The 21,782-nt window shown below is 39.0% G+C and overlaps 1 protein-coding gene and 2 pseudogenes across 6 annotated transcripts in view; all 3 read left to right on the top strand.

Moving 5' to 3' along the window:
• The window catches only part of TMCC3 (transmembrane and coiled-coil domain family 3), a 332,700-nt gene that overhangs the window by 112,448 nt on the left and 198,470 nt on the right, over window positions 1–21,782 (top strand). The gene's annotated exons all lie outside the window — the stretch shown is intronic.
• LOC101446561 (gamma-glutamylcyclotransferase pseudogene) lies at window positions 7,224–9,539 on the top strand (annotated as a pseudogene).
• On the top strand, window positions 9,987–12,335 carry LOC101447014 (threonylcarbamoyl-AMP synthase pseudogene; annotated as a pseudogene).

Genomic DNA, 21,782 nt, shown 5'->3' with positions numbered 1-21,782 from the left:
ATCTTAAAAACCTGGTCATTAAAGGGCAACTGTTGGGTCTTATTTTATTGCCAGTACTACTAATACAACCACTGTTAAGACAAACATTTGGGTAATCCCTTAACATATATTAGGTCTTTTAATTCTCAAAAAATGTTGGGAGATAGAGTCCATTGTCATCTCCATTCTACTGTTAGGGACAATGAAGCATAGAGGGTTAAGGAATTTATACTGCCAATAAATGTTTGAATTGGAATTCTAACCTTCATTGTCTGATTCCACTATATGATGCCACAGTCCTCTTAGGTCAGATTACAGTGACAAGCTAAATCAAATCTTTCCTCCCATTATTTTTAAACTTGAAATGGGATTCAACCATGTTGGGTCCTTGATATCCATGATAACTGTTTCTTATATGCTTAGTGTTTAACTTCTTTCATGTCTTAAAAATAATGTTAATGGTTATACCCTTAAAATCTTCAATGGCTATTCCTATATAGTGCTTTTTTTACAATAAACATTTCTAGAGAATTATAATGAGGGAAATTCAATATGTTCAGGCCCCACTTACCTTTCAGTCCAGTTACTGTCATTAAACTACACTTACATTTTGTGTGCTGGAAGTTGGAGAAAATGAGTTTATTACCATCAAAACTTGAAAGCCCAGTGCCTTGCATAATCACTGCTGTAACTATTCCTCAGATTTTGCATCTGTCAGTCTAACCTTTCAGTGCCCTCTTTTGGGATTCTGCCTAAACAGAGCTCTAGTTACTGGTTTTAATTATTTTGAAACCCTGGTGTGGATTGTCTAGCCACCAACAGTTGCTTGTTCTTCTTGGTACATAGTTGCTTTAAGCGGAGTATCTGTCACGATTCTACATTTACCAGAATAATAAGAGAAAGTGCACCCTTGCTATGTCACTGACAGTGGACACTTTTTTCCTTTTATTAAGGGAAGTGTGGGTTTACAGAATAATCATGCATAAAATACATGATTCCCAATTGCATTGGTGTGAAACATTAGTTACAATTTATGATAGCACATTTTTATAATTGTACTTTTAACTATAGTCCATGGTTTAACTTAGGGTTCACTATGTATATAGTGTAGTTCTGTGGATTTTTAAGAATAATTTTTATTCTGTTACCAAATATGCAATCTAACATTTCCCCTTTTTATAACATTCAGATATATATATTTCAGTGCTGTTAATTTTAGTCACAATGTTGTGCTACCATCACCACCATCCAATAGCATATTAAAAGAATTACATACCGTGATCAAGTGGCCATTATCCCAGGTATGCAAGGGTAGTTCAATATAAGAAAATCAATTAATGTAATATACCATATTATTCTTTTTTTTTTCAGAATCCACAAGTTTAAGTTAGGCACATGGCCATCCAGAATAAAAACTACATTTCCTAGCTTCTTTTTGCAGCCAAAGGAGGCAAGGTGGCTAGTTATGTCTGGTAGAATGTGAGCAGAGGGTTGTTTAACAGCTTCTAGGATCCCTTTTAGAAAACAACTCCTGTATGCTCTTTGCCATTTTTTCTTGTTTATCCCTTCCTCCACCCTGCTGTCTGGAACACACTTGTGATGGCTGGAGTGCTAGTCACCATATTAGATCTTGAGAAAAAGGGCCGTACTGTAGAGATGTTGAAGTGGTGAACTGGAAGGTTTTTGGGTCTGTGAGGACTTCATGGAGCAAAGCTGCCATACGTGGCACCTCTAGACTTTCACAAAAGAGAGAAATGTATTTTAATTTTGTTTCAATTATTATTTTTGATCACTGTTGCTTACAGCTGAATCTAATCCTAACTGGTGAAGAGAGAAAAGAGACTACATTAACAATTTGTCTAAGACATTATCATTTACTGGACATAAATATTTCATGGTTAGACTGTAAGTTGAGACCAAAGTAAAAGCAAATCACAAGGATCAAACACTTCTTTCAATTCTTTTCTTACTATATTCCTTTCTGCTTAAAAATTATCTTGATTATAATAGTTATGTTTCTTAAGCTTTTCTTATATGCTAATCTCATTTAATTCCTTATGAGGAGGTACAGTTGCTATCCCCATTTTACAGGTGAGGGAGATCTTGGATCATCCTGATTCCAGAATCCAGTGTTTTATTCATGTAATGAGCTGCCCCCTTGCATGTGCTGTTCCCTCTCCCAGGAATTCCATCTTTCTGCCTTCTATGCTCACTCTGTTTCTTCAGTAAGCCTTCCTTTAATTCTCCATGCCATCTCCTAATCCTATTTAGACGTCCCTCTATTGTGCCTTCATAACATCTTGTACATCTTCTCTCTCAGCATTTATCACACCTTTTGATATTGAACATGTTACTTCCCTCCTTCCGACTGCCATGGAAGAAACTGAGGTCCTGGGTGGAGTCTAGAAGTTGTATCTTATTCATTTTATTCCTATAACCTAGCATCTTGCCTGGCACAGAGTAGGTGCCTAATAAGTATTGTTAAGTTATTTAATGAACCCTGTGTCTGTCCAAAAGATGTTTCTGCTACTTTTTAAATCTCTTCTTGTTGATGTAAACAATACCCCCACTAGAACTTTTGCTTGTTCTGGGATATACTCTTGTGCCATTGTCAAATTTGTCTGTAATTTTCAAAGACTTGATTTTGGAGATAATTTAGTTTTTGGTCGTATGTGGCATTTCCTCTTCTCAGCAGGCTAGCTCTGCTGTTAATGACTTCACAGTATGAATAGACTTGCATGCTGTTAAGCTGCAGTGATCTTTTATACACAGTCAGGAAAAAATGAGATAGCTATAAACAAGCATATGCATGAATTCATTCAGAAAGATGAGTATTTGAAACCTGAAATTGCATAATCATCCTCTTTTCATGTTTAACAGATGAGTAAGAGGTTTTGAATTTTTATAGTGCTGGAAGATGTGCTATTGTGTCAGAGAAGGGAAGGAGGACAGGAAACTAGAGCTTCCCTAGATGGAGTCAGGCTCTGGATTGCACTGTTGTTCACTCCAATCCTTACAAAATTTCCATTCAAAAAGTATGCCGGTTGAATTAGAAAGTCCTTAATGGGATTGGAAATACCACATTCCTAGCCTGAAAATTCTCTAGAGCAGAGGCTTCTTATCTTTGGTAACTTTGATTCCCCAGCACTTAGCATAGTACCTCAAACAGTATAGACCTTCTGCGACTGTGTAAACCAGCAGAAGGAATTTATGTTCACATTTTGCTGACTCATTTAATTTTGATGGCTGCTTGTTCTGATTTGAAACTTTTACTTTTTGTGTTAGGGTTGGAAGTTGGCAGGAAAGGGCAAGGTGGTTTCACAATAACGGGGGGATTTTTCTGTCTTCATTTAAATTTTGCCTTCCCGATAGAAGGCATACCAATAAGTACTTAAAAAACTTATAGCATCATCGAAACTGAAAACTTGCGCTCCAAAGGACTCTCCTGGAGAAAGCAAAAAGCCAACTCACAGAATGGGAGAAAATATTTGTAAATCATATTTCTGATAAGGGACTTATATCCAGAATAACCAAAGAACTCTTACAACTCAGCTATAAAAACAAAAGCTCATTAAAAACTGGGTAAAATATTTGACTAAACATTTTTCCAAAGAATATGGCCAATAAGCCCATGAAAAGATCTTCAGCATTATTAGTCATCAGGGAAATACAAATCAAAACCTCTTTAAGATACTACTTCATACCCACTAGAATGGCTATAATCAAACGATTGACAATAACAAGTGTTGGTAAGGACAAGGAGAAATTGAATCCTCATATATTGTGGGAAAACAGTCTGGCAGTTCCTCAAAAGGTTAGATATAGAGTTACCATATGATCCAGTGGTTCCACTCCCAGGTATATTCAAGGGAAATGAAAATATATGTCCACAAAGAAACTTGCATGCAAATACTCATAGCAGCATTATTAATAACAGTCAAAAGGTGAAATGACCCAAATGTCCCTCAGATGTTAAATGGATAAAGAGAATGCGGTATATCCATATAGTGGAATATTATTTTGACAACAAAAAGGGATGAAGTTTTGATATATGTTGCAACATAGATAAGCCTCAAAAACAGTATGCTAAATGAAAGCTAGTTACAAAAGATGACACACTGAATGATTCTACTAATATGAAATGTCTATTATAGGCACATTTGTAGAGACAGAAATTAGTGGTTGCTTAGGGTAGGGAGAAGGCAAGTGGCAGGAGAGAATGGGAAGCTACTGCTAATGGGTACAAGATTTCTTATAGGATGATGAAAATGTTCTAAAATTAGATTATAGTTTAAAGTTAGTTTAGGTGATGTTTGCAATATAATAAATGCACCAAAAAAAAAAAGAGCAAAAACCATTGAGTTGTACACTTTAAATTGATAGACTTTATTTTATGTAAATTATACCTCAATAAAACTGTTAAAAATAAAACTATAGCAGCAATATCCTATAGTCTACAAGATAAGGATATCATATCATGAAAGCAGATTTTTTTTTTAATCCTCCATAAAATAGTAATGCCATACTTTCCTTTTTAGAGAAAAAATTAGGGACTTTGTGCCATTGAAAATAAGAGGAAAAAAGAAAATTAAACATTTTGTTTCTCAGGCTTGTAAGAAGTTAAACAAGTTTTGGTGATATTTACTTATCTCCTAACAATATAGCATGTTTTTGTTTCACAAATGAGGGTAGTGTTAATGAAATTGAGTTTTGTAGCAGAGTACTTTGACAAACCTTAAAGACTGTTTTCGTCTGTCTGTCCCTTGGCTTGTAAGTCTTGGTCTTTCTGACTTTGTAGGCAAGGCAGTGAGCACCCATGTCACTATCCAGGCTTCCCCATGTACTCATGACCCATGTTAGATAATCTTTTTTGCACATTTTTCTCTTCCTCAATTAGTGTTTGGTCCTTGCTCTGCTGACCTTTGATAAACCTTCCTCCCTCTGTCCCATAATTCAATCTTAGACTTAGTAGATATGGCTAAAGTTAATTTAGAGATATTTACCTGTTAATCTTTTGAAAATATTTTACCTGTTAAAACTTGGCATAGGCCAAGTTTTATTTATCTCGCTTCTTCCTGGCTTTGGTTACCACATGGCCAAACATTGATTGGACTCTCCTTTGTCCATTAGTTCCCATTGCCTTTATGATCCCCCTCCACAACAAGGGCCTTATGTCTGGGTACAATTTTCTTCACCAGGTTGTGGAGTCCAAGAGGCCCAGGTCTGTCTCATATAGCTGTAAACTTCCCGTAATGCCTTGCATAGTGTGCTTATTAAACATTTACTGAATGAATGATTCTTGGTAGTTTGTACTTAAAGAAATGAGTCGGAGAAAAGCGGTTTCTTTGTGGTAGGTTTATCATCTAATGTCTGCTAAAAGAATGTTATACAACCATCTGAGAGAAATGTATGCTGCTTACTGTTAGATTTGGTCATGCTGAAGGTTTACAAGTGTGCTGATACACTGCAAATGTATATAAATTAAACCTCAAGAATGAAAATAATGTTTGAGTTTTTCTTCTTGAGACTCTGTGCATAAAATTTGTCAGTCCAGAATCTACAAAAGCCAGCTCTGGAATGCGAGCCCTGGATGTCGTTTTGGTTTATGTTGGCAGGATTGTTCAAAACCATTAACCCTGTCAGGTGGTTAGATCAAGCAGAAGATAAATCTAATCCTGATCCATTAACAGACTTGAAAAACAAAACTCTTGCTTCCTAATGTCTTGTTTTATATTATAACTTGATTTGAGTTGGCCATGACAAATATGATTCTTAAGTTCCTGTTTCTTCTTGTTGCTGTTTAGAAGTAAGATGTGGAATATTTATCATGACAGAGTGGAAGTTGAAAGCTTAATTTCCATTTCAGAAAGATGAATATTAGAGATTAAAGACCTGAACATGCGAATGGATGCGACGTAAATATTTTCTTAGCAGTGGAGGCCAGCAGTAAAGGGCAAGAGGCTGAGGGCCTAACTGTGCTGATACTCAGGCTTTCCACTGAGAGCCCACTGGCCATGTCCCACTTTTTCAAGGAGCAAGAGGCTTCCTCTGAAAATCAGGATCCTTGAGTTTGAGACCAGACCCTGATTTTGGATGGGTCTTAGCCTGGAACATCCTGTCCCCTTTGGGATGTTTTGGATATTTATGGTGACAGTTTTAGTTGTCATAATTATGGAGTGCTACATTATGTATGAATTTTATTTCATTTCAGGATAGTAATGGTGACATTATAAATATTACTTATAAAGAGGAGGTGATGGATCTTTAGAACTTCTTAGGTAGTTGATTTGGGCTGAGTCTTAATTTACCTTTTTTCTGCATTGGAGATAATGTCTGTTCTATCCATCTCTCAGAATTATTTTAAGCATCAAATGTGACAATAATGTGAATCTGAGTCTCTCTGAGTGTCTTTCTACAAAATAGGGATAATACTGGCTTAACATAGCCTTTGTAAAGATTAAGTGGGATTGCATGTGTAAAGCACTTGGTAAATGGTAAAGCAAAATGCAACACTGTCCATGTCAATTAATTATTTAAATCTTGACTTCTTAACATAAACTTTCCTGCCCAGCCCTACTGTTGAGTAAGATACTGCTCACTTACTCGTTTGCTGGCTCTCCCTTCTCTCCCCCTCTCTCTTCCTTTCTCTCTGTCTCTCCCTCCCCTCCTCTTTCTGGGATCCACCTCCAATCTTCTCTTCTTATCCTAATCTGCCTTTTTCCTAAAAACTTCTCTCATCTAACTCCCTATCCCAGTGGGAAGTATCTTCTCCTTCTCTTCGTCTCCTGTTTGGTCATTTACTCCTTGGAAGAGTTGGTTATCTTTCCACACACATTTATTGCTCCCTGTAATTTGAGTCCCTTGGGCTTATCTTGGAGCTTCATAATTGGAAGATACTCAATAACTGCTTGTGGATTTTCCAAACCCAAGAGGCATGCATCAGATTGAAACAAGCCACTAAAGCCAAACACAATAATAAAGTTAAAATGGTTATAGACTTTTTCGAACAAGAAAGAACCTTAGGGAAATACAGTTATCCCTTCTACATCATGACTTTCCCCATTGCAGTTTCAATATATTGTGCTTTGGCATAAGAAATTAAATGGGAATTTTGGGGGAGTTTTGTGAAAGCTTCAGATGACACATGAAAGCCAGCAGACAACACAGAAGGGGGAAGGGTTTGAGGATATGGAAGAAGGGGAAGTTCAAGTGTTACTTGACACCAACCCAGAAAGGATGAGCTTATGGAGCTGACTACTCCTGAACAAGAAGTGATGCCAGATGACGAGGAGGAAGAAGAAAAAACAGTTACAGAGGATAGATTTACATTGGATAACATTGCAGAGGGTTTGCATAGGTAAGACTGTGTTGTACTGTTTTATGAAATTGGCCCATCAATTTGATAGGCCAGAAAATTTTATGTAGATTTTCTAGATCACAGGGGTGCTGTTGCCCTAACTCCTGCAATGTGGAAGGGATGACTGTACTTTTTATTATCTATAATAGATGCTTACCATTTGTTTCTCATAATCTTAAAAGATAAGTATGGTGGGCTGTGACTTAATCAGTTGGGCTCCCGTCTGCCACATAGAAGGCCCTGAGTTAACATCCCGGGGCCTCCTTGTGAAGGCAGGCTCACCCGCACGCTGTAGAGCGCTGCCCGGCCTGCAAAGCACCTTAGAGTGCCACCCAGGCCGCGGATGCTGCTAAGTGCCACCTGGCCTGCAAGTGCTGTGAAGAACTGACTCAGCAAGGTGGCACAACTGAAAAAGGAGACAAGCAAAAAAACACAGAAGAGCGCACAGTGAATGGACACAGAGCAGACAGCAAGCAAGTTGCAAGGGGAGAGGGGAAATAAATGCGGACACAGAAGAACACACAGCAGATGGACACAGAGCAGACAGCATTCAAAAAGCCACGGTGGGGGGGAGGGATAAAAAAAAAGGTAAGTATGGCATCTTTATTTTTATAGGCAGGGAATCCAAAACTCAGGTTAAGTAACTTGCTGAAGGTCTCTCATCTAGTAGTAGTAGTAGTAGAGCAGTAAAAGGGTAATTAGAACCTATCTCTGTTCTTCAAAACTCATGTTCTACTATTTTATTCTTATCGAGAAACGAAGTTTTGAATATCACTAGCAAATAGCATCTGGGGTAATAAATCTGAAAGAGTCAATACTAAATAAAAAAAAATTATCGTGAAGTTCAGTGCCTTCACTGTAGAGGCAGCTAAGGCATGGACACTGCACAGCATGTATGTATTAGATGGCCACTATGTAATGTAGAACTGGTGTTTGCCTATGATACCAAGGAAAGGGAGAGGGGCCTCATCCCCAGGTGTTATTTTTAAAAACCTGGAAAAAAAAAATACAACACACATGTCCATGTAACAGTGGGAAGAGGCCAGTCTCTGGGGTCAAACTATACGTTTGGAACCCAGCTCTACTGCCTTTTCATCTGTGGAACTTGGGCAACTTCCTTCTCTATCCTCTTTCTGCCTAAGTTTCTGCTTCTATAAAATATGGGGGTGACAATGAAACTTATCCCTTACAATTGTTGTGAAAATAAATGATATAGTATACATAAAGACTTAGAACAGTGCCTGGCACATGGTAAGAGCTCAGAAAGTGTTGGTTGTTATTGTTGTTATTGTTACTGAGGCTGAGGAAAATATTGCACAGAGAACCTCAAAACTTCCTACTGCATGTAAGGGCCAGAAGCCTAGATTTGGCCAAAGACCTCATGAGTGTATTATTGTGCCTTTCCTGATTCCACTGAGGAGTCATCTAAAGTTCCAATACATATATATATATCTGGTGATGCACCCAGTGAAGGGAGGCTTTAGAGCCACACATTACACGTATAAAGAGTAGTGGTTTCTTTTGACGATGAGATGAGTTTTAAGACACAAAGCGGTTTTGTTTTTAAAAGTTAATAGTGGAGAGAGTGGGCCGGGGTTAGTGGGTATCAAGCTATGGTCCCAGTCTGCTTCTCACCTGCATCTGGTGGGACGTGGCAGGCTTGGGCTGCGGGGATTGCCAGGGAAGGGATGAGGAGAGTTTTCTGTATGTCGTCTATGGAAGCAACCTGCTGATGGAGAGATCCACCTCCAAAACCCATTGGCTGTATTCTGCAGCGTGGCCCACCTGCAGGATATTAAGCTTAACTTTGGCAATTCTTAAGGCAAAATAAGTGATACTTGGCGTGGAGGAATAGCTACCATGTTCTAATTCTGGAGATGCAGTGTGGGGAGTAGTATGGAAAATGAACAAAAGCAACTTAATTTCTGTGGATAAGCACGAAGGGATTGTATGGAACATATGATCCAACAGAAGTTATTGTTCACACTCAAGAAGGTAAAGAAATAACCTGTCAAAGTTATCAGATGAAAAATTATGTGCATGTTCCCCCATCACCACAGTATAAAAGGTCATTTGCATGAATGCAAAAGAAAATGGTTTACCACTGGAGTATCAAAAGGAGGTAAAAGCAGTAGAACAAAATGTCTATAAAGGAACGGTCTCAGAAGAAATTAAAGATGTTATTTTAAAAAGGGAGAAATAAAACCTCAGTAAAACATAGACTTTAAGGATATTCTCTCTGTATACTAATATAAACTCTTTTTAACATTTGAGAACAGGGATCTGGGCTATCTGTATGTTTAATATATTTTCAACAGTGCTCTGAACAGATATCTTACTTAGTGGTTCCTTCTTTTCAGACTTTAATTAGAAACTGGATGTAGCAGTTTGATATAATTGATTAATTCCAAAAAGAAATATTGGGTTATGTTTGTAATCTGATCTGTACCTGGGCATGATTGAGTTAGGATTAGGGCATTGAGTCCCCACCTACAGATAAAAGGCATGGCAAAGAACAGAGTTGAGGGTTTTCTGATGTTGGAGTTTGATGCTGAAGACTTAAGCTGGAACCTGGGGAAGTAAGCTCAGAGATGAAAGAGAAGCCAGCTCCAGGAAGAAAGGAACCTTGAACCCAGAGAAAAGCAAGACCATGGAAGGGAGGAATCTAGGAAGCCTGAACCCTCACGTACGTTGGAAGCCATCTTTCTTCAACACGTGAAAATAGACTTTGGTGAGGGAAGCAACTTATGCTTTCTGGCCTGGTATCTGTAGCCTCCTACCCCAAATAAATACCCTTTATAAAAATCAACCAGTTTCTGGTATTTTGCATCAGCACCCCTTGGCTAACTAATGCGCTGGGTTAGGAATTAAATGATTTTAAAAATGGTGTGAGGCTCTGGAATTCATAACAAATGGGTATTCCTTCTCTGAATACTTAAGCCTATTTTCTTGAGTTGATTTTAAGTGTATTGCTGCTCTGTGGCAAAGAATAAATGTGCAACTTGCTTAATGATGGTGCTGGTGAATTGCTCTATGCTATATGGGATTTTCTTATCCAGCTTAATAATAGCAACATGTAGAGGCAATTGATAATGAAACTTAAAAGGTGAAAGATGGTATAGTGTTTTTAAAGGAATAATTATATTTATGTTTTAACCCATTTTCCCTACTAAAGTACTATATATCATTATGTTGTTGTTAGAGAAATTCAAACCATCATCTCTGGATCTGGTCTTGGTCATATATAGTCTATACTAGAGAAGTATAGTATGGAGCCAAATAGAATGGGACCAATTGTCACTTCTATCACTTTCCAGCTGTGAAACTGTATTACTTGACTCTGTGTGCCTCAGTTTCCTCACCTGTAGAGTGAAGATAATCAAAATACTTATGTTTTAAGACTGTTGTGAGGATTAAATGAGTAAATATATTTAATGGGCTTAAAACAGAACCTGTCACATAATAAAGATTCACAACCTTAGCTTTGTACATAGGGTTATCCTTGGAACAGGATTTTAAAGTAGAAGGTCAAGATAATGAAGGGAAAAACTGGTTCTTGGAAGCTAAAGCTTCTTGACTTATGAAGAAATTGTAACCTTCTTAAATTAATTGAATCAATTAAGGAAGGAAAGATTATGAATAAAGCAATACTAAGTTATCAAAAAAAATCTGTCTCTGTGGAATGCAGTTAGCTATACCTTCAAAAACAGTCACTCAAATAAGTGAACTAGCTGCAAATAAATTAGAAATGAGAGGGGGCACTATACTACTAACTCCACATGACGAAAAAGGATCTTAAGAGGACACTATGAACAACTGTATGCCAACAAATTAAACAACTAGATGAAAAAGACAAATTACTAGAAACACACAATCGACACTGACACAGGAAGAAATATATATCCTAATAGACCAATTAAAGAGATTGAATCAGTCATCAAAAACCTCCCAACCAAGAAAAGCCCAGGACCATGTGGCTTTACAGTGAATTCTCCAAATCATTCCAAGAAGAATTAATTCCAATTCTGCTCAAACTCTTCAGAAAAATTGAACAGGAGGGAGCACTACGTAACTCATTCTATGAGGCCCACATCACCTTACAGCCAGAAAAAGACTATAAAAATAGAAAATTACAGGCCCATTTCTCTTATGAATATAGATGCAAAAATCCTCAACAAAATATGTGCAAATCGAAGCCAACAACACATTAAAATAATAATTTTATGCATCATTACTCTGTAAACCCACAACATCTCTAATAACTTTTTAAAAAGACAAAAATAAAAATTATTAAAGTTTTAAGACTGATTGTCAAAAATGAAAATAAATAAATAGCAGAAATCAACAGTGGCTGCTAGTGTAGGATTGAGTGAGACGCCTGCGGGCTCCACGTGGAGGTGCACGCTGGCACTATGGTAGTGACCCCCACTGACATGTTGTATAGCCTGGCCTGCTCAGCAGTCTGCTCGGAGGCACTGGACACTGTCTGTGGCCTCAAGTGCCACAACAAAGCCGAGTCGCTGGTCATATGCCTAGGCTGCATGACGGCCATCTACAGGCACAGCCATGTGAGGGTTCCCAAGGAGCTCCTAAAAGAACTCTTGCCAAGACCATTTACCCTGGTGATGGAATGTTCAGAGACGCTCAACAAGGACCTGAACCCCTTCACTCCTCTTGTAGGCACCTGGATTCCTGACCATGCCTTCATGGAGGACTTGGCCCAGGTGTTTGAGGGACCTCTTGCTCTCACCAGCACCAACCTCAGCTCCCAGTCAGTGAGTTCCAGGACCTCTAGCCTCAGTTGTCTCTGGTCATTGATTTGGGGGTGGGGATATTTGGGGATGGGCACAGCCCTGAGTGCCACCTTAGCTCAACTGTGGTTGACTTATCTGTACCTAGAGAGTTTGGCATCATTCATCCAGGCTGTGCCCTGGAAAGTACTACAGCCATCCTTCAATAGAAGTATAGACTATTCCCTACAGATGGATCCTGCCTATGAAGCTCAGGAGGAAGGAGGCACCCCAGCACTGGTGCTGGAACCTATGTGTCTGCATATGGTTGGCGAGGCCTCATTTGCAGAGGCTGCTGGGGCTATATCACCCCCAAACCTGACCCTGTTGGGCAGCATGTCTTTCTGATCACAGTAGACCGGCCCCAGAAGCTCCTGGTTTAGTCTAACACTTGGGGGAAAAGCTTATACTTATCTGTAATTTCATGTATCAGTCAAAACATGAATGGATAGATTAAGAACATTCCTAATATGGCCCTGTTCAGATCATTTTTTCATTTTCCTTTAAATTGAAGTGATTTAAATAACAGTTTTGTAGTCTAGTGAGAGCCTCCTTCCTGGTGGGAGGTGGTATTTAAGGTCCAAATGAGTTAGAGGTACCATTGTTGTTTCAAGACCTCAAGTGACCAAAGGCATGGGATTAGACTACTGAAGCTGGAACCAGATTAAAAGAAAGATTATAGAGCCACAGGACACAGTTTCTTCTGAACTAGGGAGGCTGGGGATACACTGTAATTGCCTAGTGAGGAGCATCATTTTGTCAATGGCAGGGGCTAGAAGTGAGGGGAGAGCCAAATCAAAGAATATTGGAAAATAAATCTCTACCAACCTCTTCAGCTAGTGGCTTTTCTTATTTATTCATAAAAGAAGTAATTGTTAATTATACTGTTTTAATTTGCTAAAGGGCTGCCAATGCAAAGTACCAGAAATCTGTTGGCTTTTATAAAGGGGATTTTTTTTTTTGGGTAAACACAATTCTAAGGCTGTGAAAAGTCCAATTCAATGCACTGTAAGAGGAGCTTTCTCACCAAAGTCAGCTGCCACATGTTGAGGCAAGATGGCAGGTGATCTCTGCTTGGTTTCTTCTCCCTTCCAGCTTTCTCAGGCTCTGCTGCTCTGCTTTCTTCCTGAATTTCAGGTGCAGGCTGGCATAGGGCTTGTCACTTTCCAGGCTCCTATATCAGTCTCAGTTGTTCTGCTCTCCTCCCAAGTTCAGCTGTAAGCTATCACGCATGTAGTAGGGCTGGTCTCCTCTTGAGCTGCTCTGTTTACATGGCCTCATGTGGACCTTGTGCTTAAGCAGTCCTCTCTCTCTCTTTCACTGCAGAATCAAATATGCTGGCTCTGTTTTTTCTCTCCATATGAGTGAGTCTTTCTCTTTGTTTTCATTTATATCAGACCTAGCAAGGGTGCAGAGTCTCAATTTATCTAATCAAAAGCCCCAAAGCAATCTTAACAAGTAATCTAATCAAAGTTCCCTCTGCTAGATTTGATGCAATCAAAGGGCATCACACCCAGAGGAAAAGATTAGTTTACAAACATAATCTTTCTCTTTTTGGAATTTATAAAATAATCTCAAACTGCCATGCATATCTATAACTCCTTTATTTAAATGCAGTATTTACTCAGCAACCTTTTACCTTTACTTATATATATATACCAAATGTTAAATGTAATTATTGTTGGGCATTTGAACTCTGTTTTTATTTCATATAAAACAGTGCTACTATTAAATGTCTTTGTAAGTGGAACAGAAAAGTAAACAGCAACACACTCTATCCTTCCTCCAAGAATCCAGAATAAATTGGTTTCCTAGGCAGTGGTTGTAACTGAGTACTAAGTACCTCACACTATTCCTTGGAAGTCCCAGTTAAGCTCCAGAGAGGCATGAATAATTTACCAAGGTTTTATATTTGCTGACTGGACCCTTAATAAAATTGAACTTGCTGGCTTTTAGAAAAGTACTTCAGTTATTAACTGGATGTTGGAGAAAACAGTGCTTACTGGGACATGGAGACTGATATGACCACAGGCAGAGAGTGCATTGAGAAGGTCTCCCAACAGAGGTGTCTGAAGAACAAACTTCAGCCCCCCAACCAGTATGGTGGGGGTCTGAAGAGAGACTTCAGCCCACTCCTGGAAGGGGGTGGATTTGAATTTATACAGAACTTTCCTAGGCAGGGAAATGATAGTTGGTGGGTGGGTTTGAGGGTCAGAGAGAGGTGCAGGGGCCAATAGGAAGCCCTAGAGGTGAAAATTTTCCCTGACAGTGACTAGAGGATAGTGGCTTAGGGAGTTACAGTTTCTTGGAATGCTGCAGGCACAGATGTTCTTTGATCTTCAGGGATTAAAGGGGATCTTTATCTCCCTCTGATATGCAGGTAGGGAAGGTCTCCATTTCCTTTTACTCCCGTCTCTGCCTGGTTTCTTTGTTTAACCTGTGGGGAAGTGCTGTGCCCTTGGACACGTTGGCTTATGGGGGGTGGGGTTAGCCTTTCCCCAGTGCATATCAGGGGAAACTGAGCTACAGCTTGCCAATTATTGCAAGCCTCTAACACTGGAAGAGGCTGGAAAGGTACCTGTGTGGGTGGTGAGGTATTCAGGAGCATCGAGGAGTGTTTCCCTGATGGGATGTGGGATATGTTAGAGGACTAAATCTGGAGAGGGGATTTCCATCTGTTTGTGTCCTCGCCCATTCTGACCAACTCGGTCTTCTTTGTTAGAAAATAGGAACGAGGGACCAAGATATTCATCTAGCCCATTTGATTTTCAGTCATGTAACTTGGGGAATGAAAATTATTCTTTCTTCAGCTTCTTTTTATACACCTTGTAATGCCTCTTTAATCGTTTTCCTCATCATAAAGGCCCTAGAACTGTCCTTCTGAAAACAAGCTCAGAGCTCTGCAGGAATGACCTTATATTGCTCTGTGCCGTCTGACATCAGATTCAGGAGATAAATGCCCTTTGGAGACTATTTACCCATTCTTCTCTCCAGAGAGGGCCCTTTCTAACCTTTATGGCTGTCCATGTCCCCTTCCCTATAATTCCTACGAGGCCTACAATAGTACCCCTGTACCTAATTTCTGGGACTTGGAAATGCTGCTGTTGAACAGGGTTGGTTGTTCATTTCTAGGAGATACCAGGGATCGAACCTGGGACTTCGTTCATGGGAAACAGTCGCTCAACCACTGAGCTACATCCACTCCCCAGTAGGGTTTTTGCTGTGCACAAAAAGGTAGTCTCAAAGAGATGGAAATTAACTCCCCCCCAGGACTTACAAATCCGTAAATACTGCTGGTGTTCAGGTGACGGCAACTCTGTGCACTTTTTCATGACAGCTCAGAGCAACAGGGGTTTCCCCCTTGCCCTGGAGAGTGAAAGGATGGGGAGTTAGGAAGGTTGAGGGAGGAAGAGGAGGTATAATGAGCTCACCATCTGTAACCTGAACAGTGCTCAGGCGGATTTCTGTGAACCATGCATTGTGATGCAGAAAGTATTCTCTGTTTTGGTTTCTAAAGGCCACCTTTTGGTCTTAACCCCTGTCACGTATTAATAATACTTAACATTCCTTGAGCACTTAAGTTTCTTATTAAACTCTCATTGTCCTGCCAAAAAATTACTGATCTTCTGTCTTTGCAAAAAACCAAGTCTGAGAAAGATTAACTTCCCCAAGGTGTCACAGCTAGTAAGAGATGGTGTTAGAATTTGAACCCAGGTCCACTTGCAAAGCCCTGGATTTCGCCATGATGCTACGCTAACTCAGCTTTGCCTCTTACCTTTTTCTGTGACTCCATAGTGCAAAGCTGCTTCCCATATCTTAAGCCATTTTATGGTCTGTATTTTGCATTGGTCAAGGCATTTAAATTGATTTTTGAACATTCGACTTTCTATGGTAGGAGGTTCATTTCTATTCAGTTTCTTTATGTTGTGAAAAGGAGGAGTCTCCCTCTTTTGAACAGAGCATAGAATCCTGGTAAGTCTGGGACCTGCCAAGAAGAGCCCTGAAGGAGAATCTCTACTGGAAGCCGTTGATTGAGGGGCCGCTCTTCCTTCCCTCCCATCCTGGCCTCCCTTCCTTTGATTCCTGCTGTCACTCCCTTCCTCTGGTCCACCAGAGATCCTAATTCCCACATTTCTTTCCAGCTCAAACCCTTTTCTTGAGGCATATATATAGGGAGTAATTGACGTTTTCAAGAGAACTTTTTCTCAAACTCAAGGAAAACCAAAAGAAAGTAACAGAAATTAACTATTTCTTAACTGTAGTATAATTTCCTAAAACTAGCAATTTTGTTGTGCCCCCAAGCCCCTCGCCTTGAAAGAATTACATTTTAGTGCTGAATAGATAGGAACAACCTCTCAGCCCTTTGCCTGACTTACGGGTGCCGTCTTCTTTTCCCATTTCCTGGGTATTATACACTAGTTTTCACCTCTTCACTTCTAGGTGGTTCTCATGTTTAGGTCCTTATTCACTGGGCAAATGACATAAACTATCTGAGCCTCAGTTTCTTCCTTTGTAAATGGAGGATAATAGCTTCTACCTCAATGAGTTGTATAGGTACCTTATTACTTGTAGGGTACCCAATAAATGAATAACTGCTAGTATTAATAATATATTTTCAACTAACAGAATTCTTGGTTCCTTTCACTTTTTCTCAGTCTTTCCTTTTCTCTATTGCCACAACTTATCTTACCTCCTTGAGAAACATATTTTAGAAGTTCCTGTAATACCATGTGCATAGGTCAGTTTTAGTTCTTATGTTGCAGTGTGACAGATTGCTTAAGTATCTCCCCTTACTAAATAATAAGCTTCATGAGGATTGAGACAGACTTATTGTCTTTGTTTCCATAGTATCTAACTTTATCAAATAAGTGAATGGATGAGTTACAGAGCTTCTTCTGCATTAATGTGGCTAGATCAATTTGCCTACCATGTATTTGCACATAAGCTCTCATTGGCACAGTTGTCCTGGGTGGTGCTGCAGGGACAGTTACCGGACATTGTATGTCTTCCCATGGCCCACTGGGTGGAATGTGGGAGAGTGTGGGCTATGATGCGGACCATTGACCATGAGGTGCAATGGTGCTCAGAGATGTATTCACCAAATGGAATGAATGTCTCATGATGATTGAGGAGGTTGTTGTTATGGGGGGAGGAGTGGGGTGAGGGGGTGGGGGGTATATGGGGACCTCATATTTTTTTAATGTAACATTAAAAAAATAAATAAAGACAAAAAAAAATCATTAATTCTGGTCTCCAGCCAATTGGAGTGCACATTAAAACCAAAAGTGCATTGCAGAGTTTGTTGTTCATTTTGCTCTCTGCCTTTTCAGCCCAAGAAACCTATGATTTTACTGCTGATCTGTTCTGGCTAGATAATCCTTCTCACTTCCATATCTTTTTAGTACACAAAGGTCACTGGGAAGTCAGGAATTTTGCTGTGAGAAACTCTTCATAACAGCTGGGATATTTGAGGCATTTCAGTTTTGAAACTATGATTCCAATTACTTTGGGGGTAGGGTTTTAAAATTTAAAAAAATTTTTTAAAGAAACCTTTAGATTGCATAACTATTACATAAAAAATATAGGGGATTCCTATATACCCCATTCCCTCCCCCTCCCACACATTTCCATATTAGCAACATCTTTCATTAGTGTGATACATTTGTTACAGTTGATGAACGCATATTGAAGCATTGCTACTAACCATGGACTGTAGTTTACATTATAGTTTACACTTTGTTTTGCCCTGCACAATTTTATAGGTTTTTACAAAATATATAATGATCTGTATCCGTCATTGCAATGTCATGCAGGACAATTCCAATGTCCCTAAATACCCTGACGTTATGCCTATTTTTCCTCTCCCTCCCCTCAGAAACTCTTATTTAAACCTATAATTAGCACTATACTCATTAAATATATGTCCCAGAGACTTAAATCTTTGGTCTGTTCCTATGCCGGTTGAGTCCTGAATCTCAGCAGAGTTGCAACACCTATTCTCCAGTTCTTTGGACTCACCTGGGACAACTAACAAAAGTATGATAATATGCAACACCCATCCCAAAAACCAGAGTATCCACAACTGCAAGCAAGACAGTTCCATTCATCTATCCATCTGTGTCATGGGATCTAAGTCCCCTCTCAATCAGGAACACAGTGGGCATCACCATTGCAAAAATCCTCAAGATTGAGGAATGAACAAACATAAGGGGGTAGTGCAACTATGGACTACTTTAGTAGACTCATTATTATTCTACAACAGCAGTGGAAGAATATGTCCCCTTGATTCCACTTATTTATTGGAACAAAAATTCTCAGAAGTTTTTGATGAGTTCTCATTAAAAACTTTTTTTTTTCTAAGTTGGAAGGTAGCATAGAACAGAGAAAGAGAATACATTCATTTCTGACCTAAATCTAAATAATGGTTCCACCATTTATGAGCTATGTAACTGTCCCACTGTGACTCCAGCTCTTCCCTCTCAGATTGTCTATTTGTTCTACCTGTGGATGACAATGAAGACCATCAGAGAATACTCCTTATCCCCCCTTACCCTCAATGAATCTTATCCCCTCTTACATTCCATGAATCTTCCACCAGATGTTTAATGGCTACTTACCGTATACCAATCACTGCTTGGCACAATGGCTGTAGCAACAGACAAGACCTGGTCTTCCCCTGAGGCTTCCTGAGGGCGGCAGTTGGGGTCTACACATGGGGCTAGTAGGTACCAGGCATCTCTCCGGCACTGCAGGATTAAATTTCTCTTAGCACACATTCTGGGTCTGATTCAGCCCCTGATTGTATCTTTTCAGTAGGTTTGTATGTAGCAGTCCATTGTGGTGTCTACTCTGGGTCCAGATCTGTTTGAAAATCTCCCACAGACTTTGGGAAGGAGTTACTTGTATCCCTTTCCACCAGTCCCCACACCCATCATACACTAAACCCAGAAAGACTTTTAACTTTCATAAGTACTTCGAACCAAAGAACATGTCAAAAGGAGGTGGTAGGGAGGTATCATGGAGCAATGGTTAAGAGCTTGGGTTCAGTTCTTGACTCTGCCACCTGCTACTGGGCAACCTTCAGCAAGTTACTTGCCTCAGTTAAATCTGTAAAAGGAAACAATACAAGGACATCTCCCTTATAGTATCATTGTAAGGATTAAATGAGAAAGTGCCTGATACTTTTTAGTGATTCAATAACTGGTTAATTAGTCTATTGTATAAGTAAGACCTCTGTTACCGCCTCACTCTGGAAGATATCAGATAACTTATAAAAAAAACTGGTAGGTGATTCAAATGAACCAGCTGTAAAAAATATGTGAGATAATTTTTGAGCACTAACTGGATATTCGATTTTATTACTGATTTTTTGTCAGGTTTTTATTTATTTATTTTTGTTTTTGTTTTTTGTCAGGTTTTTAGATATAATGATGGTTTGAAAAACAAGAGTCCTTATCTTTTGGAGATACATATTAAAATATTTATGGATAAATTGTTTTGATATTTGGTGTCGATTTACAAATTATTCATGTTGGGAAGGTAATGGTCGGGAATATAGATGAAACAAGATTGGCCATAAGTTAATAATTATTAAAGCTGGGTGATAGTTATTTGGGAATTCATTTTACGTTCTTTTGTGTATTTGAACTTTTATTAAATAAAAAGCTTGAAGTTCACAAATAAATAAAAAGTATGGTGGAAGATGAGCTACAATAAACATCTCAAGTCTTCTCACTCCTTGAAAAACAAACTAATACACAAACCTCTCTTTCTTTGTGATGTTCACCATACACCTGTTCTCAGATGTTAAGCTTCCTTTCAGAGGCTGTTTAGAGGTGCGTGTCTATGCATGGCACTCTCTGTCATCAAGGAGTGGCCAGGTGTTTTGCTATAATAGCAGCAGAGGATGACCATTAAACAGACCATTAAACTGTTCTTCACTTTGTACTTTCTAAAATAATGTTTTCTGTGGGGAATAAGCTCATAGGACAGTACAATTCACTTCTAGCTTAGCTTAGAGGCTTTTTAAAAGCATTATGTTAGAGACTTTTCAGGGAAGGTAAAGTGTATAGTGAAAGGGCACTGGGATGAGAAATATGAATGGCCTTGGTTTTATTTTTGCTTTCTCATTAAGATGCTGTGTGACTTTGGATATGTCACTTAGCTTCTCTGACCTTCAGTTTCTGTGTGTAAGGATTAAGAGGTTTGGACTAATATCTTTGACCCCTTTAAATTCCCCAAATTTTATTTTTAATGATAGTTTTCTGACTAAATATATTCATGGTCACTGGAGAAAATGAGGAACATCTGGAAAACGTAATACAAAAGCCACAGGTGGGAAGGCTGATAGAGGAGGAGACAACTTCAGGAGTAATAGGTAATCTGGAAGCTGCCTTCTTGCTTTCAGTAATGGACAATTCACTTCACAAGAGGAAGCACCTAGAAATCTGACCTAATATGATATAGGAGTTCTGAGGGAAAGAGCAAGTAGGAGAGGGGAAAGGAATTTTGAGAAGCTTTGATGTATTTGGATAAAGTATGTTAGTAAACGTCATTTAACTTTCACTCAACATATCAGGGTAGCTATATTATTCATGAAATTTTCCTTCTTATGTAGCTTTTTCCGTTCTGGTTTTGAAGAGGAGATATGTGATTCCCCTGCGTGGCGCAATGCCCGGCTTATGCAACACCATCCTGTCACCTCCCCCGAGTTTCAGGGGAATGTGGGTCTGTAGCCAAAGCAATCAAGAGCAGTGTTCTTGCATTATGCTTGCGTGCCCTAAACATAACATTCCACCCCCAACCTCTTCCCAACAGACAAAAAATCAGTTTGAATAGCGAATGCTGTATCTTTTTTCCTTTATTAGAAATGTTGTGGGTTTACAGACTATCATGCATATACCACCCCACCACCACTAATTTGCAATGATGTGGAACATTTATTATAATTGAGGATAGCATATTTTTATAATTGTACTATTATGGTTTAACTTAGGATTCACTGTGGGTGCAGTGTAGTTCCATGGATTTTTAAAAAATTTATTCTGTTACCATATATACAAACCAATATTTCTTCTTTTAGTCACATTCAAATACATATTTCAGTTCTGTTAATTGTATTCACAATGTTGTGCTATCATCACCACCATCCATTACCAAAACATTTCCATCATTCCAAATATGAACTCCATACATTTTAAGCCTTAATTTCCCTATCCCCACTCCATTCCCTGGTAATCTATATTGTACATTTTGATTCTATGAGTATACCTATTCTAATTATTTCATATCAATGAGGCCATACAATATCTGTCATTTTGTGTCTGGCTTATTTCATTCAATGTGACATCTCCAAGGTTCATCCATGTTGTCGCATGTATCAGTACTTCATTCCTTTTTATAGCTGAATAATGTTCCATTGTGTATAGATACTACATTTTACTTACTCATTCATGGGTTGATGGACACTTGCGTTACTTCCATCTTTTGGCAATTGTGAATAATGTCACTATGAAGATCCGTGTGCAAATATCTATTTGAGTCCATGCTTTTGATTGTTTTGGGTATATACCAAATAGTGGTACTGCTGGGTTCTATGATAGCTCAGTGCCTAGCTTTGTGAGGAACTGCCAAACTGTCTTCCATAGTGGCTTCAC

Source organism: Dasypus novemcinctus, chromosome 12, assembly GCF_030445035.2.
Source record: "Dasypus novemcinctus isolate mDasNov1 chromosome 12, mDasNov1.1.hap2, whole genome shotgun sequence".
In the NCBI taxonomy this organism is placed as follows: domain Eukaryota; kingdom Metazoa; phylum Chordata; class Mammalia; order Cingulata; family Dasypodidae; genus Dasypus; species Dasypus novemcinctus.
This window is presented reverse-complemented; position numbering and strand designations above follow the sequence as displayed.